This window comes from Tupaia chinensis, unplaced genomic scaffold, assembly GCF_000334495.1.
Source record: "Tupaia chinensis unplaced genomic scaffold, TupChi_1.0 Scaffold000069_1, whole genome shotgun sequence".
In the NCBI taxonomy this organism is placed as follows: Eukaryota; Metazoa; Chordata; class Mammalia; order Scandentia; family Tupaiidae; genus Tupaia; species Tupaia belangeri.
The window spans coordinates 105,778-114,960 of record NW_006159529.1 but is presented as its reverse complement, the minus strand read 5'-3'; the positions used below and the strand labels follow the sequence as shown (position 1 = coordinate 114,960).

Below are 9,183 nucleotides of genomic sequence, written 5' to 3'. Positions count from 1 at the left end.
GGGGTAGCATTCACACTTCCTTAAGCTAGTTATTTTAGCGAGGCCGAGATCTTCCACTTACGGTTGGTTCTCGTTCTCTTGGTCTTGTGTTGTAAGAGTATAAGAGTGTGTATTTCTTCCCCTTCATTAAAGAGACTGTAGGTCCTTTGGCTGGTACCTTTTAAGGTCAGGACAATGGCCACCCCCACTGCAGGAAACAAAGGTTGTATTCAGGAAACAAAGGTTGGAAGTCCTTCAACAAAGGCAGTTAAGGTTCCTGTATCTCCTCCTTGCATAATGAATCTTGCCAGTTAAGACAACACCAGGGCAGGAGGGGGTGGCAGCTAGCCAGAATGGCCTGTGGCATTTCGATAAACAAACATCAATATTTATCAGAGCTGCTCTGTGCGCTTCCTCAGCTACAGGAACAGGGAGCTCTCCCTGGGCTTGTATATAGCTTTTTCTGTATGAGATAAATATTTAGGGCCATTAAAAACAAAAACAAAAACAAATGTTTGTACTGTGCTCCCCAGTTACCTAGGCTAATTTACCACGCTCGGTGGTCTTGTAGTTCATTAATAATATACAAATACAAATCAAGGGAAGAAATTGCCTTGTTAATTGACTTTTGAGATGCTAATCTAAGACTCCTTGGCTTTACACATTACCCGACAACTGCCTTTGTGCACACTGGAAGATAGACTTAGGAGAAAGCAGAAAGCCACCCCAAAGCAGATGTTTGAAAGCATTGCTACCAGGCTTGGTAAACAGGCACCCCTTCCATTGGTTCTCTTTAGGAATGTGGAGATAGAGGACACAAAGGAGAGAAACCAAGAGACAGGGATAGACTCATCCGTCCTGGAACACAGCCCAGATGTGCTACAAGGGAGGGCCATGCTGGGCTATGCTAGACTGTGTAGGGTGTTGCTAGGCTCTGTTTCCCAGCACAGATGGCTGCAACAAGATAGCCTGAAAGAAGTTTGCTCCACAGAGTCTGCCGGACCTCCTGAGAAGGCCACCAAGAGTAAGTGTATTTCCCCAGGAGCAGGAATCAACATTGGGAAAAAGGAGAGGACGTGAACAGAAGGCACAGGCTTCTCCCAAAATGCTTTCTGGGCCATTCCTTCATGGGCCATTCCTTCCTGCGAGTCCCAGGAGCCTGGGGTGCACCTCTCTAGCATGCTCTGCTTTGTATGCTTCGCCTACCTGTCTTCTCCGCTAGGCATCAAGCTCCTTGAGGGGCTTTGTCTTTCAGTTTCTGTTCAGTGTCTAGCACTTGGCAGCCACATGGTTGGCATCCAATAAATATGTATTAAGGGAATGAATACACAGACTTTGTTAATTTATACTCTGTTTCAGCCCCCAAACATTTTGAAGTTGAACCACGTTGCTTAACTGTAGGTGAGTGGAGTTAAATTAAGGGTGTTTGTGCACTGCCTTGTCCTTGTCTGTAGCACATAATAGGTGCTCAGTCAGGACTTACTAAATGGCTGGTTCTTAGTATCTCCACGTTAATGCTCTGGAACTTAAATGAGGCACAATTGACTTCTTAATGGCATTGATTTTGCAACAAAGCAGCACTTTGGGGTAGCATTCACACTTCCTTAAGCTAGTTATTTTAGCGAGGCCGAGATCTTCCACTTACGGTTGGTTCTCGTTCTCTTGGTCTTGTGTTGTAAGAGTATAAGAGTGTGTATTTCTTCCCCTTCATTAAAGAGACTGTAGGTCCTTTGGCTGGTACCTTTTAAGGTCAGGACAATGGCCACCCCCACTGCAGGAAACAAAGGTTGTATTCAGGAAACAAAGGTTGGAAGTCCTTCAACAAAGGCAGTTAAGGTTCCTGTATCTCCTCCTTGCATAATGAATCTTGCCAGTTAAGACAACACCAGGGCAGGAGGGGGTGGCAGCTAGCCAGAATGGCCTGTGGCATTTCGATAAACAAACATCAATATTTATCAGAGCTGCTCTGTGCGCTTCCTCAGCTACAGGAACAGGGAGCTCTCCCTGGGCTTGTATATAGCTTTTTCTGTATGAGATAAATATTTAGGGCCATTAAAAACAAAAACAAAAACAAATGTTTGTACTGTGCTCCCCAGTTACCTAGGCTAATTTACCACGCTCAGTGGTCTTGTAGTTCATTAATAATATACAAATACAAATCAAGGGAAGAAATTGCCTTGTTAATTGACTTTTGAGATGCTAATCTAAGACTCCTTGGCTTTACACATTACCCGACAACTGCCTTTGTGCACACTGGAAGATAGACTTAGGAGAAAGCAGAAAGCCACCCCAAAGCAGATGTTTGAAAGCATTGCTACCAGGCTTGGTAAACAGGCACCCCTTCCATTGGTTCTCTTTAGGAATGTGGAGATAGAGGACACAAAGGAGAGAAACCAAGAGACAGGGATAGACTCATCCGTCCTGGAACACAGCCCAGATGTGCTACAAGGGAGGGCCATGCTGGGCTATGCTAGACTGTGTAGGGTGTTGCTAGGCTCTGTTTCCCAGCACAGATGGCTGCAACAAGATAGCCTGAAACAGTACCATTAGACTCAGCTGACTGTCCAACTAGAAGCGAGGCTTGTCAGTATTAAAAAACTCCCGGGACCAGCAGTTAGCATAATGGCTATGTTGCTGGACTCCCACATAGTCAACTGTGGTTTGCGTCCTGGACCTGGTGGCTTAAAACTCACACCGGGCGCGTGTGCGTGCGTGCCCAAGATCCCGAGAGGAGAATGGAGGAGAAGGGATTGTGGCGTGGCCATCCCTCCTGGGGGGTGATTTCTCACTTTCTGGCTCTCTGTCTCTCTCTGTCTGGCGAGCACACGCGCCCTATAGCGAAAACCTCTCAAAAACAAACAAACAAACAAACAAAAAACAAAAAAAACCTCCCCATCTCAGGCCAGCAGGCAGCGTGGTGCTTAAGGTGCTGGACTCCCAGGTATGTACCTGACCACGTTTTTAGTCCCAGACTGGGCAGTTTCAAACTCATGACAGGCATGTGTGCGTGTGTGCTCAAAATCCCAAGAGGAGAATGGAGGAGAAGGGACTGTGGCTATTCCCCCCAGGGGGTGATTTCTCTTTTTTTTCTTCCTTTCTGTCTCTTTCTGTGTCTCTGGTGAGTGCACATGATCTAAAACAAAACAAAACAAAACAAAACAAAGCAAACCATCTCTTCTATGTCAGTCCTCAAAGGACATCCTAGGGTGGGCTCCAGTCTCTTTTTGTCCTTTCTGATCAGTGCCTGTGGAGAAGACATGGAACTTTTGTCAATTCAATAGTAATGAAGAGGGAGGCAGTAGAGTTCAGCAAAGAGGTTTTCTAGACCAGTCTTGGCAGTTGAATGGATCTGAATTTGGATCCTACCTATTCCCTTTTCCCCTGCAAGTGACTATCACCCAATCCTACAGTCTGGGAGCTGGGCTTTCAAGTTCTTGAATGTGATCCAGGCCTTAGCAGCTTTCCAGGCTCCAGCACGGCTTATGCTCCCTTTGAATCTTTTGGGGACCACTTGATGACAAATCAGCTCTTCCTTGAATGAGCCAACTCCTGGTCATGGAGAGTCATGAAGATTTTATAGAGATACAAAAGTGCGTCTTTTAAAAAAAAATTAAGAGTTTTTCTTTATTTATGTTAGAGCATGTGTGTGCATACATGATGGAGGAGTAGGGGAGAGAGAGAAAGAAAGAGAGAGGAGTACCCTTCACAGAAAGAACCCACTTCCTCCAGTCCTGTAGTCCATCAGATCTTGAACATTTGGGCGCATGGTGGGTGTGTTGCAGGGTAACAGGGGTGGGGATTTGAACTGCGGCTGCCATGTGGGATGCCACTTCTCTTGAGCAGTATATCACCACTGTGCCATGGAGCTGACCACAAAGGGGAGTCTTTAAACTGCCTGTGCTACAGTATACAGCCTAAGTACTCTTGTTTGATTCTTCTAGCTTCCTGAAGGTCTTCCTTAAGGGAAAAAAAAAAATTATTTTATTTCTTCCATGAGTGGGATCAATTATATGACAGAAAGAGAGTCCTAGTAAGGTCCCATCATTCTAGGCTCCTCTTCCCTCAGCCCTCCAGCCAGCCACGACCGTGGGCACTGGAACCCAGTGTGTTTCAAGTCAATCTGGGATCCAAACCTGTGGTTGGCCACGTGGCTTCCAGCACAGCACATCAGCATGTTATTGCCTGTGCCACTGAGGGTGGGCCAAGCAAGCTAAGCACTCTTGTTTGATTCTTCTAGCTTCCTGAAGGTCTTCCTTAAGGGAAAAAAAAATTATTTTATTTCTTCCATGAGTGGGATCAATTATATGACAGAAAGAGAGTCCTAGTAAGGTCCCATCATTCTAGGCTCCTCTTCCCTCAGCCCTCCAGCCAGCCATGACCGTGGGCACTGGAACCCAGTGTGTTTCAAGTCAATCTGGGATCCAAACCTGTGGTTGGCCACGTGGCTTCCAGCACAGCACATCAGCATGTTATTGCCTGTGCCACTGAGGGTGGGCCAAGCAAGAGCTTCCTTGATTGTTTTGCCTCTGGGACTTTTTCTTCCTGACCTTACCCTTTGAAGTCTCCTGATTCCTCTCTTTCTTTCCTTTCTTGATTAAAACAATAAAAGAAAGAAAACTGGACCTAGAGCACAAAGATTGAAATTCTTCTTTCTATTTTATAAAATGGGAATAATGATAATCCCTTTGTCATAAAGTGTGTGGGAGAATTAAATAAAATTTAAGTAAACATGAACTTTAAAGCAATGTTTTTAAAACGTGACCCATGAAATAGGTCTAAACGATTGCCACCAGCATTAAAATGAAGTAGGATAAAATAGAATAGAAACTATCAGAGTAGGCATACATTTTGCCTTAAGTCTTTTCTTTCAGTTGTGTGTATGTTCGTATATATAAGCACATGTGTGTATGTGTGTGAGACCACTGGCAATGTAAAGTTGACATTTTATTATGGATTATGGTCATTTCTTTAAGAGGTTCAGGTGTTTTGTCATTAAAATGTGTCTTCCGCTTTGAGGCCGTGATCTCTGAGACTCACTGAGTTACGAAACCCTAATGTTGAAAGGATCAGAAACCCCCATCTCTCCCCAGCTGGGAAAAGAATGAGGCTACCCCAAAGACACAATTTGGTAACTTGGGATTTACAGACATTTTTGTTAAAATTCACATAGAATTTATACAGACTTCTGAATTAATTATTGCCATTTGCAAACCAAGAGATTGGATGTAAAAAATCTAGATTTTTTCAGGCCAGCAGGTAGAGTGGAGATTAGGGCACTGGGTCTCACACGGCTGACTGCACGGCTTGAAACACAAGCCAGGCATGTGTGCATGTGTGCATGTGTGCATGTGTGTGTGTGTGGAGAACCGAGATCACAAGAAGAGAATGGAGGAGAAAGAATTGTGATGTGGCCATTCCCTCTGGGAGATGAGTTCTCACTTTTCCTTTTTCCATCTCCCTCCGGCAAGCACACATGTCTTATGGCAAAAATCTAAAAAAACAAAACAAAAAAACCAAAAATACACCTGGATTTTTCAATTTCTCTTGAAAATGTATAGATTTGGTCACACCAAGTGTCTTTCCCACAGCTTCCTCCTTCTCTAGTCCTCATTGATTTCCTGCCTACCTCTGGAAACGCGCCAGGCTTTGGACTCCTGGTCAACTTTCTGGGCAGAGTTGCTGCTCACTCCTCACCCTGGAGTCCTTCCCTATCTAGTGTCCACTGTTTGTTTTAGAAATCACAAAACTGGAACAAATGCAATACTTCCTTTGGTCTGAACCCTCATTTGTCAGTGGGCTGAAGAGGCCCACAGAGAAAAGGTGAGTCGGCCAAGGTCATGTGGATCATGCAATGTGGGTGGGAAGAGAACCTGGGTCTTAATCTCCTGAACTAGTGTCCTGCTCAGTCCTTGGGTGCAAGCGGCTGCCGCCCTCCTCATGAAAATCAAGCCCTTCAGAAGAGACGTGTTTGATTCATTTAAAAGGTCACGAGCCCGCACTTTTTTCTCGCCTTTTAGCCAAGGCAAATGTTTACTTTGCAAGAGTGAAATTAGATCCAGAGTGATTCCTACCTTGCTTACACGGTATTTAAATGTTTTTGTCTTTACCCTCTGTGACTTCTATCTGGCCTTGATGCCTGCGGCTGCTGTGAGCACAGCTTCTGCGGGCAGAAGACACCCATGCAAAGGGATTTACCAAGGACACAAAGGCTGTCTTCTTTTTCACCCCATTTTATTTAGCTCAAGGTCAGAGAAAAACAGCTTGGGGCACAATTTCTGTCCAGCAGGGTCACAGGCAACACCAGTGTTAGCAGCCTGATCCCCTGACCATTGCAGAGAGGAGATGCAGATGGCTCCAGTGGGGCCATTCGCAGAGGGACTGGGCTGGGCACTGGGCCAGGGGCTGCGCAGATTTTTCGACTGCTTTAATTTAAAAAAAAAAAATTACTTTTGCATTATAAAAATAGTCAAACATACACAAAAGTATAGAGAATAGCAGTAATAATAATGAACCTTCATACATCTATCACTCAGATTCAATTTGTATCAACAGTCCTCTGAACTTAAGTATATATTTTGATGTGATTTTAAATATTTAATATTTTGAGGGACCAGCAGTTGGTGTAATGGTTATGTCACTGGACTCCCATTTAGTTGACTGCGGTTTGAGTCCTGGACCCGGTGGCTTAAACTCATGCCGAGCAAGTGTGCATGTGTGCCCAAGATCCTGAGAGGAGAATGGAGGAGAAGGGATTGAAGCATGGCCATCTCCCCTGGGGGATAATTTTCCGCTTTCTGCCTCTCTCTGTCTTTCTGGCGAGTTCACATGCCCTATAGCAAAACAAAACAAAACAAAACAAAACTCTCAAAAATTATTACTTGGAAATAATTTCATACTTACAGAAAGTTGCAAAAATAATATAAAGAATTCTCATATACTCCTGAATGTGAACACTTTACATTTGTTTTATCATTATTTTGTCAACAGACAAAATTACAAAATTAAATATGGATTTATGGATCTATCTGGCATTTATTTAATGATTTTACTCTACAATATAAAATGAGAACCCTCATCTGGCAATGGCAGAATGGTGGTTTTTTAAAAGTATAAACATGCAAATAAAACGATTTTTTATAAAAGCTGATGGTTGACTTTATGTTACTTTTTTTGAAGGGGCTAAGGCAGAGATAACTTCCTTATTACACTGACTCAGATCGGCTGGAATCTCCTGATTTGGGGGAAAACTGGTCTGTTTGGGGATTTATCTATTTCCTGAACATTTCAGTTTGGTTATGTGGAATTTAGCATGAGTAACTCCATTTTTTGCTTGGTGTGGTTTATTGGGACCTTATGCAGGGGCTCCATCCAAAATAGTGACATTTCGTTTAACATTTTTTTTTTTTGGAGAGGTTTTTGCTATAGGATGCGTGCGCTCACCAGACAGACAGAGAGAGACATAGAGACAGAAAGCGAGAAATCACCCCCCAGGGGGGATGGTCACGCCGCAATCTTTTCTCCTCCATTCTCCTCTCGGGATCTTGGGCATGCACGCACACGCGCCCGGCGTCCGGGATGCGAACCGCAGTCGACTGGGTGGGAGTCCAGCGACATAGCCATTACGCTAACTGCTGGTTCCCTCGTTTAACATTTTTAATCACACTTTATACCTACACACACATACTATCATTATTTTTTTGGACCATTAGAAAGTCAGTGAATTTTGACCAATATTTATGTCTATGTTATCATCACTCAAAGTGGTAGAACATTTTCAGTACTACAGAAAGTTCCCTCTTGTCCTGTTCTGAAGGCAATCAATGTTCTTAGTTTTATCACCATAGAATACTTTTGTCTGTTCCTGAACTTGACATAAATAGGATTATCCCCTATTTTATTTTTGCTGAATTATTTTAAAGCAAACCCCTGATCTCACACTATTTCATCTCTATATCCTCCATAGTATTTCTAAAATGTATGGGTATTTTCTTACATAATCATTTTCTTACATAATCACGGTGCCATTGGGATGATAAAGTCTTTGTAACAAACTGCCATGTTTATCTCATGTTTGCAGATGAGCACACAGACTCACAGAGGCAGGAAGATTTGCCCGAGGTCACCCTGGAAGTGACCGGGGAGGCAGGTGGTCTTCCTCCAGAACATGTACTTTTTACATGGCTTAATCTCAATGTCCTGGCAGAGGTTTTGGCTGCCTCTGGGGACCGGAAGAGCTGACATCTCTACTAGTCTTTTCTCACCCTTCATGTGTTTCCTCCCAGCACCTGACAATCCAGAAACTCACTCACCATGACACTCCTGCCCTCACGCAACCACTGACACCAGTACTTTTTTTTTTTTTAAGAATTCTATTATTTTGAAAAGAAATTTATTTTATTTAACTTTATTTTTAAATTTGACTGGAGAAGGACAGAGTGAAAGAGAGAAGGTGAGAAAGCAAGCCGCCAGGTCTGGGACTCGAACTGCTTTCGGCCATGTGGGAGTCCCATGCCCCTAACCACCGCAGCACCTGCCGGCCCCTACACCAGCACTTTTAATGGATGCTGCCTGCTGACTTTGGCTGCTTCTCTCTGAAGCAGGAGAGAGGGAACAGCACCCCAGTGACCAGACAGTGGACAACCCACCGACGTGTTTGAAGGCTGTTGAGAGCTTCCCATTCATGGCAACCTAGATTTCAGAGAGGTGCTGAGACGAGGTAAGTCATCCAAGTGCAGACCAGATACATGTCTTTAATATTTCAGAGCATATTTGCCAAAGAGTTCTAATAGTATACAAACCCACATTTAAATGAGAGAGAGGAAGGGCAAAAACTGCCTGACTAACTCCCAGGGCATGGATCTCACCCGTGACAAAATGTGTTCCATGGTCAAAAAATGGCAGACCACGTTGAAGCTCATGTCGGTGTCAAGACTAAGGATGGTTATTTGCTTCGTCTCCTCTGCGTTGGGTTTACTAACAAACGCAGCAATCACACCGAAGACCTCTTATGCCCAGCACCAGCAGGTCTGCCAAATCCGGAAGATGATGGAAATCATGACCCGGGAGGTGCAGACGAATGACTTGAAACAAGTGGTCAATAACTGATTCCAGACAGCATCGGAAAAGACACAGAAAAGGCCTGCCAGCCCATCTACCCTCTCCACGGTGTCTTCGTCAGAAAGTCAAAATGCTGAAGAAGCCCAA

The 9,183-nt window shown here is 44.1% G+C and overlaps 1 long non-coding RNA gene across 1 annotated transcript in view; it reads left to right on the top strand.

Annotated features, from left to right (window-relative positions):
* Positions 1 to 954: 954 nt before the first annotated feature.
* The window catches only part of LOC102485384 (uncharacterized), a 40,800-nt gene continuing 32,571 nt past the window's right edge, over positions 955 to 9,183 (top strand). Inside the window, exons 1-2 of the long non-coding RNA XR_333594.2 lie at positions 955 to 1,003; positions 8,577 to 8,695. This is a non-coding gene — a long non-coding RNA (uncharacterized LOC102485384). The remainder of the gene's footprint in view (positions 1,004 to 8,576; positions 8,696 to 9,183) is intronic.